Source organism: Mastigoproctus giganteus, chromosome 4, assembly GCF_048544385.1.
Source record: "Mastigoproctus giganteus isolate SK-2022 chromosome 4, ASM4854438v1, whole genome shotgun sequence".
NCBI classification, from domain to species: domain Eukaryota; kingdom Metazoa; phylum Arthropoda; class Arachnida; order Uropygi; family Thelyphonidae; genus Mastigoproctus; species Mastigoproctus giganteus.
The window spans coordinates 57,584,386-57,604,590 of NC_143578.1; the positions used below are offsets into that span (position 1 = coordinate 57,584,386).

General features: G+C 35.5%; 1 protein-coding gene and 2 non-coding genes across 3 annotated transcripts in view; all 3 read right to left on the reverse strand.

The window, feature by feature from the left end:
* RpL18A (ribosomal protein L18A) overlaps positions 1-20,205 on the reverse strand; it is a 74,423-nt gene that overhangs the window by 42,371 nt on the left and 11,847 nt on the right. The window lies entirely within an intron of this gene.
* LOC150086749 (small nucleolar RNA SNORD10) lies at positions 8,519-8,635 on the reverse strand. The gene has a single exon (XR_016546906.1). It is a non-coding gene; the product is annotated as a small nucleolar RNA SNORD10 (small nucleolar RNA).
* LOC150086750 (small nucleolar RNA SNORD10) lies at positions 8,796-8,912 on the reverse strand. Its single transcript, XR_016546905.1, has one exon. It is a non-coding gene; the product is annotated as a small nucleolar RNA SNORD10 (small nucleolar RNA).

Genomic DNA, 20,205 nt, shown 5'->3' on the forward strand with positions numbered 1-20,205 from the left:
TATACATTTAAGTGAGAACTTGGATTTATAGTTTATTATTAAACTAATTGAAAAGCCATTTGTGCATACATCTGAAAGGTACAAAAGCTTCTAAGAGGCCAATAGCGACACTGATTTGAAATTAGTTGCATTTACAGTTTCTCTTGTTCTAAGTGATTACTGCATAGAAATCTGGTACACCTAATTCTGTTTTTGCACAAACTTTTTTTACACGAATTTGATTTAACACGAATTCAAAATAAATATTTCATTCTCTTTTTACGCGAGTCATTTTGATTTAACACGATTTCTATGAATTTTTTTTGCCTAAATTCTAAGAAAATTTTTTTTTATTTTGGCATATTAGTATCATTTCTATATTACACGCACCAATAGATTAGTGTGATTATCAGCTATTTATTAGTGTGATAGATTAGCTAGTGTGTGCGTTTTGAAATGCGTGCTTTTGTTTACCAATGTGTACGTCTAGGTATCTATGAATCATCAACGTTTTTATTGAATTTGGTGCACATCTACGGTATTCGTGCATTGTATCTTCGAAAGACATTTAGTAGTAACTCTATTTCAAAGTGAAAGAATCTTTAGTGAAATTTGTGCACATATAAATTTATTAATTTTGCCTATAGTCAATAAATTGTAAGTTTACAAATTTTTCATACTTTTTTTATTAATTATAACTGAGATATTTTTCGGTAGCCCTTATATAATGTCGAATAATTCGCCTATTACCAAAATGAAAAGGAAAGCGATTTCTTTGGAACTTAAAATTCAAATTTTAGATCGTCTTGCAACTGGACATGGGGCTACGTCTGTAGGAAAGCATTTTGGTGTACATGAAGCTACCGTAAGAACTATTAAGAAAAATGAAGCTGCAATTAGGAAGTCGGTATGTTCTGGAACAAAAGTAAGTGTTAATTCATCATCGTATACAAGAGATATTGTCAAGGAAAAAATGGAAAAGGCTCTGGTAATATGGATAGAAGATCAGTCACAAAAAAGAGTACCAGTAGATGGAAATGCCATCAAGCAAACAGCACTAAGAATTTACAGACAGATTAAAGAAAAGGAGCCAAGCACTTCATCTCAGTTAAACAGAAAGTTTGAATTTTCTGCGAGTACAGGTTGGATGATAGGGTTTCTTAAAAGGAATGCTCTTCTAATATAAAAATTAAAGGTGAAACTGCATCTGCAGATGAATCGGCCACTAAAGTATTCCCACAGGAACTTGCAAAAATTATTGAAGATGGAGGATACACTCCTGATCAAGTGTGGAATGCAGATGAAACTGGTTTCTTCTGGAAACGAATGACGAACAAAACGTATGTAGCCAAATCGCAGAAAACGGCTGGTGGTTTTAAGGTAGCTAAGGATCGTGTGACCGTGTTATTTTCCTCCAACGCTTCAAGAGATCGTATGTTGAAACCGCTGCTGGTAAATCGAGCCCTAAACCCACGTTCAGTGAAAGGTGTAGATATCAATAAACTGCCTGTTCACTGGATGTCAAACAAGAAGGCCTGGGTGACCACTGCTATCTTTACAGAATGGTTCAACAAATGTTTCGCCCCAGAAGTCAGATGTTATATGAATTTGAAAGGTCTCGAATTTAAAGTTCTTCTGATTTCTTGACAATGCACCTGGCCATCCTGTCTTGGAACACCCAAACGTACAAATTTTATTTCTGCCACCTAATACTACATCTTTGATACAACCGCTAGACCAAGGTATAATTGCGACAATTAAAACATACTACGTAAAACGAACATTCCAACACGTTTTGGACAAACTGAATGATGAAACACTAACAGTCATTAATGTGTGGAAGAAATTCTCAATTATGGATTGTATCAATCAAGTTGGATTAGCGTTAACTGAATTAAAACCAGCAACTTTAAATGCGTGTTGGAAAGAGGTTTGGCCACAATGTGTAAAAAGCAAAGATCCGATCATCATTACAATGGCACACAAAATTGGTGGAGAAGGATTCGATGAGCTATCGTTTGAAGATATTGATGAATTGTTAACCGACAAAGCCCTAAGCGAAGGTGAAATATTAGAGGTTGTCCTTGGGACTCCTTATTCCAAGGAACGTAGTGATAATGAAGAAAATGATCCTGTTCTAAATGCAGATTTAATAAAAGAAGGTCTGGAACTGGCCAGAAAATTAGGTAATCATTTTGTCAAACATGACCCTAATGAAGAACGCGCTGGGAAGTTTCAACGTGAACTGAAGTTGTTGACAGCCTCTTACAAAGAATTATATAACGGCCTAACCAAAACACGAACACAACGATTAATAACTGAATTTGTTTGTAAAAAACGGTGAAACATCAGCACCAGTGGAGACTCGTGCTGATTTTGCTCAAGAGATCACAGAAAGAATTTCATAATAGAGGAAGAAGACCATGTCCACAACATTTCTAGTGATATTCCAGTCGTACGCAAACGTATGCGCCGTTTATTATCAGCAAGTGAAAATGAATAAAATCTTATGTGTAAAACAGATTTTTTTTTTTTTCTTGAAGAATTTTTTTTCATTTCATATGCATACAAATTTACTTTAATACATTTTCATTACATATTATTACATGTGTATTTTGTTGAAATAAAATAATAAGCTTAAAACGAATATTTTTATGTGTTTTTTTTTAATTATTTTTACTGATTATTTAGATCCGGAACCAATCGCCTTTTCTTCCATAAATACAATGTCTTTTTTTACACGAATTTTTTTTACACGTATTTTTCAGGAACGTATCTATCGTGTAAAAACAAAATTAGGTGTATTTACAGTTAAACTTACAAAAATGTATGGGTGTTCCAAATGACGGGTTTGCTTTCATTTCGATCTAGAAACAAAATTGCCACCAACCCCTTATAAGTAACACACACACACAGAGGGGGGGGAGGGGATGTGAACATTTATAATTTAATGCAAACTAAATTTAGAACTTCTAAATGCATTTCAAGTACTTGTGTGCTGTAACAAAATCTGGATATAGATCATTACCTGCTTATAGGGATCATAAGAAATAATATAATTTTTAATTAATTTTATTTTATAAAAAAACATTACACCAGGATTAAAAATCATCACATGGCTACTAGATACTTTCATAAGGACATAAATAGATACAGATATCCTGTGAAATATGCAAAAAATAATTTTAACATCATACACTTAGTTTTCAGTAAAGCTTTCGACACTGTTCCACAAAAATACTGCTGTACAAATTGGAGCCTTGTAGCACTCAGGCAAGTTACTGGTATGGTTAAAACGATGGTTGATTAACAGAAGACAGAAAATGATTATAGTAGTAGTGGCATGTGATGCAAGAAAGCATGTGTATGAGCTTATGCAGCATCAGCCAAAAAAAAAAAAAAAAGCACACCATTCCCTCCAAATACGCCTGTCCAGTTCTTCCTTAAATTTATTCAACCTATCAACTTCCACAACGACAGATGGAAGTTTGTTCCAGCAATTAACCACCCGCTGGCTAAAGGCAAATTTCCACACATCTATTCTACATCTTTCTTTTCTTAATCTGAATTTATGCCCCCTTAGGTTCGTAATCTGAACAAGTGGAAGGATCCCATCAGAATTCAGCGTGCTCAACCCATTCAAGGCCTTATACACCTCAATCAGATCACCGTGCGGGTGCCTAGTCTCCAGCCACTGCAATTTGCAGAACTTAAGCCTCTCTTGGTAAGAGGATCCCTTCATTCCCCTCACCAATCTTGTTGCCCTTCTCTGTACACGCTCAAGTAAATCTACATCCTTCCTAAAATGAGGCCTCCAGACCTGCATGCAGTACTCAAGGCATGGCCTGACCATTGCCTTATACAGAGGGAAAATCACCTCCTTTTCCCTGCTAGCAAAATTCCTATATATCATTGACAAAACCCCATGACATGCCCTGGCAACCTGTCTGCATTGCTCAGAAAACTTCATATCTGCCTGCACAATTACACCTAGGTCTTTTTCATTTTCTACCACCTTAAGTGTAGTAGCACACAGTTGGTACGTTTCTCTGGGGTTACTTCTACACATATGCAGTACTTTGCATTTGTCAAGGTTAAACTTCAGTTGCCACTTCTTAGCCCATCTGCCCAAACTGTCTAGATCCTGTTGCAGTAGCACACTGCCATTACTGTCATTAACAACCCTGCCAACCTTTGTATCATCTGCAAACTTCGACATTAAGCCTGACATACCTTCATATATAACTTTATACACCTCTATCAGATCACCTCGCTGGTACCTAGTCTCCAGAGACTTTAATTTGCGAAACTTAAACCTTTCTTCGTAAAAGCACCCCTTTGTTCCATTCACTAATCTTGTTGCCCTTCTCTGTACTCGTTCCAGCATCTCTACATCCTTCTTGAAATGAGGCCTCCAGACCTGTATACAGTACTCTAGGTATGGCCTGACCATTGCCTTATACAAGGGAATAATCACCTCCTTATCCATGCTAGAAAAATTCCTATATATCATCGACAATACACCATGAGCTATTCTTGCAGCCCGTCTGCACTGCTCAGAAAACTTCATATCTGCCTGCACAACCACCCCCAGGTCCCTTTCATTCTCTACCACTGTCAGTGTAGTACCACAGAGTTGATACGTTGCTCTGGGGTTGCTGTTTCCCATATGTAGTACTTTACATTTGTCAATGTTAAACTTCATTTGCCACCTCTCAGCCCATCTGCTCAACCTTTCCAGATCCTGTTGCAGTAGCATAGAGTCAGTAGTGTCCTTGACAACCCTGCCAGCCTTTGTATCGTCTGCAAACTTGGACATTAAGCTGGATATACCATCATCAATATCATTTATAAATACAAAAAACAATAATGGACCCAATACTGAACCCTGAGGGACTCCACTAATAACATTAGTCCACGATGAGCAGTGTCCATTGATTACCACTGTCTTCTCCCCCTCAACCACCCCTTTATCCATAACAGGAATTTGCCTCCAATGCCACACTGCTCTAATTTGTGTGGCAGTCTTCCATGTGCAACAGTATCAAAAGCCTTTCTAAGATCCAAGTATATAATATCAAAGTTATTCCCTGCATCACAGTATCCAATCAAATTGATCAGGCAAGACTTTCCCTTAACAAAACTATGCTGTGTCTGAGCTATAACTGAAGTCTTGTCTAGATGATCCTGCAGTGCTTCTTTAACCAGTGCCTCCATTAATTTTCCAGGAACAGAAGTTAAACTAACAGGTCTATAATTACTTGTGTCACCCTTTGATCCTCCTTTGTGAATTGGGGTCACATTTGCACATCTCCAGTCCATGGGTATTTCCCCTGAGTCCAAGGAAGCTCTCATAATTACGGCTACTGTTAAACTATTAATCCTTGGGATTAAACTATTAATCCCAAGCTATCAGTTTTCGAACCCACCTAACACTGCCTCGATAGCATCAGCGAATATTATAATGGGCAATGCTCTTCTTGGACTAAGGTTATTAGTGGAGTCCCTCACAGTTCAGTACTGGTTTTAGTACTTATTAATGATACCGATGAAATCATATCAAGCTTATTGTCTAAGTCAGCGTTTCCCAAAATTTTTTAGTCACTGAACACTATCTCACAACATATTCACGGAACACTTATGAAACAGAAGTTTAACGGGAGCCAAAGAACTGTTGCTAATATTTTATTACATAAGATGCACTGTGCATCTTTATTTCCAACACATGTAAAGCCAAAATTCAAATAACTGCAATCATACTTTCATTTTGGTCTTTTATTAGTTGGTTCCTGCTTTTCACTTTGGATTTTTGGGGAACAAAAGGCTGTGATTGTTCATCCTCACTTTGAAGTGTGCAATATTGTGTTCGTTTTCATCGACCACAATTGCACTACTATAAGTACTTTTCTTCTTCTTTTAAAGTTCCTTTTTTGAACCACAAATCCATGGTCACATATTTCAAAATACTAATAATTATCAAAAAAAAAAAAAAAAAATTGTACAAGGAAGTGAGTTTATTTATGATATTGGTTTGTTTGTTATTTGGTTTTTAGGAGCATTAGCAACTAAGGCCATATTGCTCCGGGATATGCGGTGGTCATTCCCTGACCTTTCTGCATCCTCTGTATTTGGTGGTGATGGGCTCGAACCCCGGTCTAATCAAGAAGCGTGTGCTACGCACTGCTGCTCCTTCCCACCTGGCTACGGAGGCACCTTATGATATTGGTTCACTTCCTCCTCTCCTTCAACCGCATCTCCTTTAATCGCATACTAGATCATCACATTGCTACTTTTTCATAGATGTCATTACCTCTACGCATACTTTGCATCTCTATGCAAAGCCTATTTGATTATTAGTTTATGCCAGCATATTAATAACAGAAAAAAAATTATGTTAAATATTATAATGATACAAAAGTGGTGTACACTATGCAAAATTTATATTTTATTTTAAATTATTAATCACGATTTTTCGCGGAACACTTGTTCACATCTCACAGAACACTACTGTTCCGTGTAACACAGTTTGAGAAACACTGGTCTAAGTTAACAAATGATAAATGTCAGCAGGGTGGTTAATGGTTAGAAATCAAGGCATGCCACTGAAAGACCTAGTGAAATTAGACATATGGACTGAGAAGTGGCAAATGAAGTTTAACATTGATAAATGTTAAATTGCTGGCATATGGGCAGCAATAATCCTAGAATAACATACTAATTCGGTGTCATTAGACAAAAGTTGGTAGAAAACAAACAATTTCTAGAAGTAACTGTACAGTCTGATTAAGTTCTCTGAGCAGTGCAGACAAGTTGCTAGAACATCTTGTGGATTTTAATGATGTACAGGAATTTTGCCAGCAGGAACAAGGAGTGATTATTCTTTTATATAAAGCAGGGTTGGCCAACTTAATTTGTGATGCGATATACTTTTCTTCAAAATGTGCTGTGAAGTTGTGTTAGGAGCCAAAAAAAAAAAGACATTTAATTCTGCCATCCCTTACTAACTTCTCAGCACTAGGATGAGCAGGGGCATTGTCAAGAAGCAACAATTCCTTTACATTATTGGGGAAAATTTTCAGAACATCTGTTGGAAGCATCTCAACATCAGGGACAAAATGGTTGAAGAACCAATCAGAAAAAAATCTCTGAAGTAAACCATGCATCCTTTGAGCTGGTGTAAATAACAGGCAACTTGATTCATAATGTCTTTAAGAGTGCATGGTTTCTTTGATTTCCCTACCACCATGGGTTTCAGGTGATGCAAGCCATCAGCATTCACAAAGTAAAGCAGAAATTCGCTCCTTACTTAACTTGCAACCTGGAGTGCCATGTTCATGTTTGTAGACCAGCATATTTTCAGGAACAACACGATAGAACAGGCCAGTTTCATCGGCATTATATACCTGTGATAAAATAAGGCCCTCAGATTTAATAAGTTCATTTATAAATTTTCTAAATGGCTCAACTTGTGAAAGTGTCTGCACTTAGATTCACCACAGGTTTTCTTGTTAAAATGCCATGCCTTTTTCTGAAACGCCACAGCCACCCATCACTTGCCTTAAGATTAAGTCCCATGTATTTTCCAAGAGTTTCACATGCAGATTTCAACTCAAAACTTCGTACATTAACACCACTAGATCTCTGCTGAACATAACACTTATACACAGCTTCTTCTAAGTTTTTATCTTGCACAAATTTCATGTGTTTTCTACTCCCCTCTGTAGAACCACATTTAGAGCTATCAACACTGTATTTTAAAGAAATGTTCCAATTTGGCCTTTGGTAAGGATATCAGAAAGAGTTTGTTTTTTCATGCAGTAAATTTCACAAACGTGCTATTGAGATGTCTTGTTCTAATTTTTCAATTAGCTCTAATTTCTGTGCCACATTTAAGTTCACACACTTTCTTTTAACTCCTCTATCACTTGATGCCATTTTAAATCACAATAACTTGAGGCAGACTGAGACCGAAACAAAGCGAGTCGGTAGACCAGCAGTTTAGTGTCCCGAGTCACGTTCGGCTCATAAGTCACCACCTGCTCTTACTGTTATCTGGGAAAACAGCTATTTGAACACGTTTTCAGAAAGAAAGAAAGAAAGAAAGAAAAAAAAAGAAAAAAAAATTTCCTGAATTTGATTATAAAAATATGATAAAGAAAAGAAAAAAAAAAGAAATTTTGTATAATATAAAAAAAATAATATGGTCGAGATTAATATGTACATTACTGTATTATTATTTGTCTGGTCTGTTAAATCCGAAATCCGTTATATCGGAGCCCATTAAATCGAGGGTTTACTGTATACATCTGTGAGCAACTTACACTTTTAATAACAGTTTGAAATATATATACCCACCATCTCTTTATTTCACGGTGTATCTATAACCATTTAAAACACAATACATTTTTTTATGTACTTCTGAATTTTTACTATATATCTAAAGGCTAAATATAAAGCTAACTTTACCAAAAGTCTAGGCTAAGCAATATCAAAATTACAAAATTCACCACAATAATAAAACGGTATTCAATTATTCAGTGCTTTCAGAAATAATCAATGAAATCCTATCCTTGGTAATTCACAACACAAGTAAAAAACCCACTTATACTGAGAATAAACCAAGATCATATGACGCGCATGATTTTCATCATCAAGCATAACAATACTCCAATGAGATATTCTATAATAAATATCTGTAATATATACATGTATATCTAAAAGCTAAATATAAAGCTAACTTTACCAAAAGTCTAGGCTAAGCAATATCAAAATTACAAAATTCACCACAATAATAAAACGGTATTCAATTATTTAGTGCTTTCAGAAGTAATCAATGAAATCTTATCCTTGGCAATTCACAACACAAGTAAAAAACCCACTTATACTGAGAATAAACCAAGATCATATGACACGCATGATTTTCATCATCAAGCACAGCAATACTCTAATGAGATATTCTATCGTAAATATCTGTACTTTCCTTAATTCACATGATATCTGATAATCACTTTTTTTGTTTTTGTTTTTTAAGGAGAGGCCATTCTCTTACATACCTTTCCCAACTAATTTTCTCTAAATAACAGTATCTCCTGTTTCAGGCCAATATAATCTGCAATAAATAAATAATCCATACTTATTACAGATATGGCCTTAACTGTTTAGGCATCTTTTTTTTCTTTTTTTTTTTATGAAAATCCCAAATACAAAAGTTTCAAAACTTATACTACTTATTACTGTGCATGGGATGAGTGAAATATGGGGGGAGGGGGAAGGAAAATGCCAGAAACTCTCTCTAGAAACTAAACATGCTTCGCAAAGTTGTATTTTATCACAATATAGTTTTTCATGGAATTAGTAAGCCGCCTATAAGCACAGTGGTAGTACAGGAAGGTCTCGCATAACGCGAGTTCGATTAACGCAAATTTCAGTTAACGCTATTTGAAAAATTATACCACTTTTCACTTTACATGATGCAAATTTCCAGTTAACGCGATCTTTTTTTTTTTTTATGCGATAGTTGAAAAAGATTTGAATCACGCGTTAAGCTTACCGCGAGCAGTACGGTCAATAAACAAACGTTTGCCTGCTGCCCGCCTCTGTGTGTTCCATCGGAAGAAGACGTGTTACTTGTTTGTCTCCTGCTAATAAAGTCAATGCACACTTGCATAAAAATTCAAATTTTCAAATGAGCCAGATGAAAATGTTACCGCGAAGCAGATAACGGTAAAAGAATTAGATGAAATCTTTTGTATCGCATAGATACCTCAAACAAAAGGTTTGAGGTTCTCTGCGATATTTATTTCGCCAGAGCCCAGAGAAGATTGTTGTCGGCTATCGGAAATTGATTGATGAAAAGAAAAAGTCAACACTGTTCAAATATTTCCGCAACAGTCATTTCTTCATTGTGTATTTTATGTCAGAGGTTCCCAAACTTTCTCGGTTCACGGCACTCTTAGTGTCTCAGTAATTTTTTCAAGGCACACTCAGACCAAAAGAAATACCTAACAGTTCCGCTTAGTTGTTAGGTTCAAACAACTTAATAAGAAATTTTGAAACTGTGAACTATCTCGAGCTAGTAGTTCCATGCGGTGCCTGACAGATGTCGAGTATAGCTGTGTTTCCCTCAAAAATTTAAAATATTCTGCGGAGCGCAGTTTGGGAACCGCTGTTTTATGCAATAAACATTTAATTCCATAATTATTTTCATTATCTTTTACATTGTATACAGTTAAAAAGTTATTTAAAAGGTATTTTTGAAATTTTTTATGGACATTCCAGAAGGTCAAGGACCAATTATAATTTTTCCTATTGGTTATTATATTCGATTAAGGCGTTTCCATTTTGCGCGATGCGCTCGCGGGACGAATTAATCGTGTTAATCGAGGCCCTACTGTACTGCACTAGTTGATGAGTCATCTACCATCTAGTAAAAATCTAATAGATACTATGTGACTTATCTAATTTTGGAAGAGTGTATACAGAAACAAAAGATGAGCATTTCCTGATAGATAGGTAAATGAATAGATACAGAAGGGCCCCTCAATAAAAAATACTCTTTAATTTTGCTCAATCACTGACCACATTTTCTGGAATTTGCCATTTGGTAAACAGTTGTTTGATGTGCAGGAAGAAAACCCAGAACTGCTTCATTTATTACACTAAAACAGCAATAAATAATTTAATAATTTGAATGTGCCAAACCATTTTTAGTGCATTAATAGATTAAAATGCAAAATGGTATTTTATTATCATATAGTTTTCTGTGGCATTGGTAAATCAAGCTTAAACACATGAAGCAATATGATATACAGCAGGTGGAATATGTATGTATGATCTGCAGAAAGTTTTTAAAGTTCTGGTTTGGGTAAACTAACAACATATTTGTCAAGTTAATCATACTGGAATTCACAAATGGGGATCAAAAAGTGACATGAATAATTACAGACCTGTTAGTTCTATTCTAGGAAAAATAGACTCACTGGTCAAAGAAGAAATGCAGACGCATCTAGACCAGAGTGCAGTTACACTTCAGTCACAGCATGGATTATGTGATAGGCCATCTTTTCTGGCCAATATGATTGGATACCATAATGCATTAACAAAGGAACTGGTTACAAAAAATAATTTTATATAATACAAGTCAGAAGGTCAGTTTGCGACCCTCTGACTTGTGTCAGATGAACCTGAATTATGTTTTTATATTTTAATTTTTTAGTGGGAGGAACCCCCCACATCCCCTTCTAATAACCAAAAGATGCATAAAAAATTATATATTATTTTATTATCTAAAAACAAATTAATAACAAAACCATAATTTATATATTTGATTATAAACAACATTTCTTGTCCATTTTTTTTGTTTTCCATTAATACAAAGATTTTTAGCTGCCTTCACTCTAACTTAAAGCAATGCACAATTGTCCATGCGAAAAACATGATGATAAGTCAATACTAATCTTAGATAATGTTCGACCTTGGCTCTTGTTTATTGTCATACTAAAAGCCAATTTCACAGGAAACTGTTGAAAAATGAAATTATCCCCTTCGTTTGAATACACATGAATCCATGTATATGCTTTCGATCTAGCTGTCGCCTGTGACATGTTCACAAACCAAACATTTCTTCCTCATTTCCATTACACAGTCTTATACCATTGCAAATTTCATTTTTTATATCTAAATTTCTTAAAACTATAACAATTGCATTTACCTTTAAAAGTTGTATTCTTCAGCATTACAACTATCTGGAATAATTTGGTCTGATGGATAAACTATTTTCAATTCTCCTGGAATCTTAATTTCAGATAAAATTTTTTCATTCAGTGAACAGTATTATTTGTTGCGGCTAAATGAAACTTTTCTTCCAAAGGAATTTCGATACTTTCAAAAACGTCATGAATTAAATTTCCTGAACTGCGAATATTTTCAGGAATCTTTATTTGATCATTTGTCTTACCACTTTATCAACAAGTGGAGTTTCAGTAGAGCTATCAACAATTTGTGATTCATTTTTTTTGCTCTTTTTGTATCTTTCCTTTTTTACTTGAAGCCTTTAACTTATTATAATTGATTTGTTTTCTTCGATATCAGGATTTAAGTGCTGCTTCATACTCTTCAATATCCTTTGTTTTCTTCTCACCTTTACTGATACGATCTTTCTCTTTTCTATTACTGCCATTATTAACAACATTACTAATAGCTGAAGAAACTTTTGAAAAAATTGAATCGTTGTCTTGAGACGTAGAATTCTAAAATTAAACTCCACAATTAACAACAGCCGAACTGTCAACATTGTGTGACTTCATAACACTACTAAATGCTCTCAGGTAATGACTCCTCCCTGTGGTATATGCAGCTTGAGAGTGATGTGCCTGGGTATGGTCTTTGAGACAGACCTGTCAATCACTTTGTTGTAGTATGACGCAATAGCAGTTACCTCCACCTTGCGGAAAGCAAAGCGTGCACGTGGAAAAGCACTATTTTCCAAAATATTCTATATATAGATAGATACTTGGATAGTCAGGAAAATTGAAACTTACACATAAAAGGCTGCTGTACAAACTGGAGAAATGTGGCATTAAGGGCAAGTTACGCTGTGGATAAAGGAATAGTTGAGTGGAAGAGTGAGTGCACGATTATCAATGTGTGCTGTTGTTCAGGGACTGATGTTATTAATGGAGTCCTCCAGGGCTCAGTGCTGGGCCCATTGTTGTTTTCAATATTTATTAATGATATTGATGAAGGTATATCAGGCTGAATATCTAAGTTTACAGATGATACAAAATTTGAAAGGGTGATCATGGTAAACTACTACAAGATCTAGGAAAATTGGGTCGATGGGCTGAGAAATGGTAGTTGAAGTTTGAAATTGACAAATGCAAAGTACTACATATGGATAGCAGTAATCACAAATTAACATACCAGCTGTGTGGTACTGCCCTTAGGATAGTGGCAAATAATAAAAACCTGGAGGTAATTGTGCAGTCAGATATGAAGCTCCAAGCAATGTAGCCAGGCAGCTCATGGGGTTTTGTCAATGATACACAGGAACTTTGCTAGCGAGCACAAGGAAGTGATTATCCCTTTATACAAGGCTGTGGTTAGGCCACATTTTGAGTACTGTTTACAGGTCTGGAGGCCTCACTTTAGGAAGGATGTAGAGTTGCTGGAATGAGTACAGAGAAGGGCAATAAGGTTGGTCAGGGGAACAAAGGGGTGCTCTTACCAAGAAAGGCTTCAGTTCTGCAAAGTGCAGTGTCTGGAGATTAGGCACCTGCAAGGTGATCTGATTGAGGTGCATAAGGCCTTGAATGGTTTCAGCAACCTCAATGCTGATGGGATTCTTCTCTTGCTCAGATGACTCACCTGAGGTGAAAATTTCAAATTGAGGAAAGAGTTGTAGAACAAATGTGTGGAAATTTGCTGGAACAAACTTCCATCTGTGGTTGTGGAAGTTGACAGCTAAAATAAATTCTAGGAAGGTTTTTTTTTTTTTTTAAGTGATGCTGTATAAGCTGGCTTTCTTGCACCATATGCCTCTACTTATGCTAATGCTGTTATACTATACCAGTGGTTTTCAACCTTTACTGAATAATGGCACCCTTAAATAATTTATCTTATTTTGTGGCACCCCTACTCAATTTTCTGCCTGTTAGATCCGATTCTGTGTGTGTGTGTGTGTCATTAAAAAATATAAAGTTATTATAATATACAGTAATTATAAAAAAATTACAATTCATAACACAAATTATATATACTTATATAATTATTTTATTCTTTATAGAGAGGTGCTAAATAAAGATCAATTATAGATCACCACAAAATTAAAGACACCATACAATGGATACCGTACCTTTTTAATAATGAAATAATTATATAAATTAAAAATAAATAAGTTTATGTAACTTAAAACAAATTAAAACGAAGCATGAGAATTCCCCTACCATACACTATAACAATAGTGGCAAAATACATTGTTTTTATGGATACAAAACACTGCTGGCAAATGTCAAATGTAGCTCCTTAAGTAATTATAAACAATGGGTAAAACAAATCCTACAACACAATACAAGAATCACAAATAATAACTACACTTTAATTTTAAAATCAAAAGTTAAATGCAATAATAAGTATACTCAAATTCACCAGTTATGCAGCAATAATACTACCATGCTGCCATATGTATTATATGTATTAGGCTATACCATTATGCTTGAAATTATAAAACAATTTATAAAATTGTTGTAAAATAAAATTATCCAATTTAACACCAACTTACATGATTTGAACTTTCAAGCTACCTATTACCACAATTAAAACACTAGAATTTCCCCTACCACTTTCTCTATAACACTATTAACATTGGCAGCAAAATTCAAAAAATACACAGGTTCTACATATATTAAGTATTAACCTACAAAATCTCTAGCTAAATTAAAAAAATAAACTAATGAGCATGACTAGGACTATAAAGCTATTTATTAAATATGATATAATATGGCAACTATAATATGGCAATTTCAAAATACCTATTGTTCCCAGGGGCCAAAAATTCTTTTTCAGAAAACATACAAATCCACAAAGCTATTACTTGGGTGCAACTTTATTTTCTGCTAGGTATGGACTGATTACTTAATCCTACTGTAATATACAGACTTCTATCTTGTATTCAAAATAATATCATACAAGAGCAATTAATGTAAATTGAAACACTCAAAAAAAAAAAAAAAAAAAACTAAGAAAAAACCTTTCTTGTTATATAATAACCTTACCAAATAATTATTTAGTAAAGCAATACAAAAGGTACTAGGAAAGTTTTGCAATACAGCTTTGTTTATTTAATTTTTTCAAAGTAATTTCCTCTACATTCAATACACCTCTCCATCCTCCGAAACCAATCTTTAAACCAGATCTGCCAAGTTTCACTAGGGAGTAAAACACACTCGTTGTCCCAAGCCCGTAGAAGGTCCTCATCACTGGAAAACCACCTCCCTTTTAGCTTCATTTTCACATGCAGGAACAGTGCAAAGTCGCAGGGAGCAAGGTCTGGACTGTAGGGAGGGTGCTCGAGAAGTTTCAGCAGTCCTGTCGTCAAATATTCGGTGCAGGCTTTGGCGCGGTGAGCTGCAGCATTATCGTGATGGAGGTACCAGGTGTCCAGTCTTGACTTTGGCCGCAGGTTCTTCATAGATCCAATGACTTTAGGCAGGCATTGTTCAGTATACCACTTAGCTGTGACTGTCTTCTGCGTGTCCAAAACAACACGTTCCACAATTCCACTCGATTTGAAAAATACAGCTATCATTTTCTTCTTTACAGATCGGGATTTTCTGAACAAGAGAAGAATCCCATCAGCATCTTTCTGAACAAGAGAAGAATCCCATCATCATCTTCTCTAAAAATCTGGTCATCCTAAAATATTAATTTAAAAAAAACTTATTTTTCCACAAACTCACCATTTTCTATGCACTTCCACCATCTGAGTCAGATGCTATAGTCCAATCCAGTAAAAATCTTACTCTTGCTTTGCACGGCTACACGAACACTGTGCTCAGCTGGTCATCATCTGCAAAATGCATCCTTAAGCTGGCCAAAGAGGTGATATTCAGACAGTGCAAGATCCAGGCGGTGCACCCCAGGCTTCTTTGTGCTCTTGTGTCAGCATATTTGGGCCCCACTAGGTGCAAACCTTGTAGCCTAGTTCCTTTGTGATGGTCATCACACAAGGTTTTCCCATACCTTCTGCATTGCAAAATTCGCATGTTGATGCAGCAGTCCTCTTTGATCAGTGTTAATCCGGCTCTTGTTTGTTGTCAGTGAAGTTACTGGCTGGCCACATCGGGGCTTGTCAACAATGTCACTTTCCACACTCTCAAAGTGTCTTACCCAACATCTAAAGTATTTTCACCATAAATAGTTTTGAGATGCATCTGGATTTCGATAGGTGCCACTTCTTCCTTGGTAAAAAATTCAATCACCACCCTTTGCTTGATACATATATCTGTAACACCCACCATTTTGAACAATGTGTGCTGTACTCAAGACCGACCACAGCACCATCCAGTATGGTGAAACTAGAGACCTCTAGTGACCACTCAGTGACAAGCGAAATGATGTACAGCACCAAATTTAAAAGCAAAAAAAAAAAAAAAAAAAAAATCAAAGGCAGATATTGTGGGAATATGAGACATGGTGTCACACAGATATAAGGAATGCAGAATTGAAATTTGGGGAGTATGAAGAGCATAATTCCTCCTCCCTCCCTATCTTGTCTATCCTTTCTGTACCAAAAGGATAGAGGATGGGAAGGGAGGAGGGGTTATGCTGTAAATTAAACACAATCTAAGGCAGTGCATCCAGTTTACATTGGTGTACAGCAGAGCTCCAAACCGAACCGCGAACTGAGCCGCCAACACTTTTCTGAACCATGAACCAAAACCACCGAACAGATTTTTTCTGAACTGCAAACCGAACCAACATTTTTTTTGAAAATGTGGTTCGGTTTTTGGTTCAAGCATCGCCTAGAGGTGAACGAAAATTTGGATAATTTTCATGAGGAAATCCAGTGAGTAGGAAACATATACTCCTTCCTCTTTCTTTTTCCTCTGTTCATGGATAGGCTTATGGAATGGTTACTAAAAAGATGTGAAAAGCACTGCATCGGATTAGCTGCCCATATCAGGGGTAGGGAAATTTTGCTTTTACCAAGAAATGAGTCTCGGAGGAACCCTGTGGGCCACAGGGTCCCTAATGAGCTATTTGAATAGAAGCTCTGCAGTGGGGCACGTGAGAAGGGATGCACTCGATGCAGCAGAATGCTGATTAAATCAGTGATAAGGAAGTGAAAGGGCGTAGTACTGAGAATCACTCAGCATTTTTATTTGAAAAGATTAGCATGTTAGTTTCTGAGGTTTTGTTCTGAGGGTTCATCATTCCTGTTTCTGCTCTGGCATAGTGCACTTCGCCTGCAATATTAGGTTATGCATGGACATTTTGGAGAAAGAAAGTTGAAAGAAAGGAAAAGAAGCATCTTCAGTAAGTGTATATGTATTATTTAACTTTTACTTATTAATTAAATTATAACAACTCCTGGAAATTCTCATTTGTATTGGATGTATTTTTATTTTATTTCGGACATTTTGAATTGTAATGATGAGAAACTCATACACTGACTTACAGAGAATTTTCAGTATATCTAAGCATGCTTAATATTAATATAGTTCTAATAACTATGTGCATAAATGGAAAACTTCTCTGCAGTATTTATTATTAATATTTTATTTAATATTCAATTCACATATTCACAATATGAGATATAATTAAAACAATGCCATTTTTAACTATATTTTTGGAATCTGCTGGTACTGATATGCTGCTTTTGCGCAAACTTGTACATTGTCAAATTCTTTTGCAGCCCGAGGTTTAAACCCTAAAAGTGCTTCAGTCTAATTCACTTTATACACCCTCAGACATCTCTCATATTGTGGAGTTATACTTCATAGCTGTTTTGTCACCAGGGTTTCCCCGCATGAGTAAGCGTTGATTTAAAATTTTTCTTTCCTTCACTCAAATTCGAGCTGAATAACTGAATCGCTTTCTTCACTGTTTAAAAATCCTGCTCGACACTCTCCTCCTGTTTCCCATACGGAACTGTCTCCATCCGTTGCCTAGTGCCTACTCACTGAAGGAGGGTCAAATAGCCCTGAAATGGTCACCAAGGGAACCTGATGCTGCCCGGAGTTTGAGTTTAAGTGGTGTGAGTTGAAGGAGTTACTGTCCCTTTCATTCTTCTACACCGTTTCTTTTCCTACTATCACTATCCTTCTACTTTTTTGCTTTTCTAAGTCTAATAGAGACAAGTGGATAGTAGAGTTATTATCCCACACATATACAAACAAGCCTTGAAACAGTACCGTCTGGGTGGTGGTGCCCAGTGAGAGTAAGTAACAGTAGTCTTCTCTACTAGAGAAGCATTACTTATTTGAAGTAGTGCAATATCAATGCAACCCCTCAATGTAAACCCTAAGATAGGATGACCAGATTTTTAGAGAAGATCATGGCAACTCGTGAAGGTATTTACAATATGAGATAACTAAAAGTTTTTAGCTTTTTATTTTTAGAATGCTGCATACTAATATGCTGCATTTGCACAAACTTCTGCATTATTCAGTTTTTTTTAAAAATTGATTATCCAATTTATTATTATTCAATTCTTAGTTTTAGAGAAAAATAGATGTGAAGAAATCTATATATTTATCACTTTTTTGTGGCAGATAAGCTCAGAAAAGATCAATAATGTAGCCTCCACTGCTAATCAAAGATTATGCACTTTTATTTACTGTTAAGTGCTGCGTGATATTTAAGAAAAAAAGGATATTCTAAGTAATTCGCCCTCGTGGGTAGCACAGTTGGTAGAAGTGCCGTCCTCCCCACACCGGATGGAGAAGACCTGGGTTCTAGTCCCATCAATGACGAGAGAAATTTTTCTGTCATTGTAGAAGTTGATAGCTTAAATAGATTCAAAGCAGAACTAGACAAACATTTGGAGCGAGTGAGTAGGTTAAATTAGAAGATTTGTTGTTTTTTTTGGCTGATCCTATATAAGCTTTCTTTCTTGCATCATGTGTCTTTACTAATGCTAATTTAATGACAATGTTTTTGTTCATTTTATGTACATACTTTGGTAGTTTTTGATTGGAACATTTGGCATACTTCACCTTTATTAAGTTGTTACAACTTGTTAGCATGTCTCTTAAATATTATTTTTGTAACAGTTTAAAAATAAATATTTATTTCTGTTTTTACTCAGGACAAGAGTAAATGTACTACAGTATTTGTAAAATGGACTTGTATCTTACTACTCTGTGCTGTGAGGTAAGAGTATATTTGTTTGTGCGGGGAGGCTTATTTCAAGTGAATAGAAGGGAAAACATTCAGAAAACTTACTGAGACATTTAAAAAGAAAGCACGTTGCAGATTATAAGGATGTTTTAAAAAAGAAAGCAAAAATAGTCTCCACAGCTACCTAGTATTACAAAATGTTACATCTAGTGTTAGAAAAACCATACTGGTTGAAATATTTGCAAAAATAGTTAAAGATGCACGCATGGAATTAGTGATTGTAAATGGTAGACAATTTTCTCTGCTTGAAGACTCAGGATTCCGAAAATTATTGGATCCAATTGTTATGGGACTTGTTGAATGATCAGGCTACGAGCGGTAATTTATGCAAAATAGTTTCAAGTGTCTTGAAAGGATTTGAAATTAAATTAGAACAAGTGTATTATTTAACAACGGGAGCTAATATGATAAGGTCATTCAAATTACTTGCTCAGGAACAATCTGGAAAACTCTATATGGAAGATTCTTCGATACTGAAGGTATCAAAGAATTTGACTATAGACTAGTGATACAAATGTTAAGAAAATTTCCATGATCTACATGTTCAGGGTATTATGGTATCTGTTCGTTGTGCTGCACATTCTCTGCAGTTGGCTGTTAAAGATGTTCTGAAATGTGATGAATTGAAACTTCCCTTGGCTAAAGCACAAGCAGTGGTGAAAAAGCTGAACCCCTTCTATCCTCATACACATTAAAAGAGAAAAGTGTAGAAAACCAATACGAGACTGCAAAACCAGATGGAATTCCACTGTTAGATGTTACGTCTTGTGGAGCTAAAACAATTTTGCATCGGTTTATTTGTGTCCATAAAGGAATTGCATTTGTCAACCAATGTGTGGCGGCAAAAGATTGAAAATATAGAAGTTTTGGAAACCATTAGGGTAGCATGTGAAGTGCTCAGAGCAGCTCATGATGACTATTTTTACTACAAATGGATGAAATGTAAAATGGAAGTTAGAAAAATTTTAAACGAATTGTCTTTTTTGGTAACCTCTCTCACGCTACGAAAAGTAAATTTGATGCAAAGCGAGACTTTTTTGGCTTATATGTATCTGGACCCCAAATATTACTAAGGAATAAAACTAAGGAACATTTATGATGGCTTGTTCCAGCTACAGTATACAGAAAAAAATCCTGAAACGATAAGTTCAGATAAAATTGTACATATTACTGTAACGGGTGAAACCACGGATGACATCGAAAAGCTGTTATTTGAAAAAGAAATGAAAAAGAGACAGATAATGGAAACAAAGAAATTTGACTTAATGGCTTATCTGAACAATTTTTACGATATCGAAAGGGTACAACAAAAAAGAGCATCTTAGG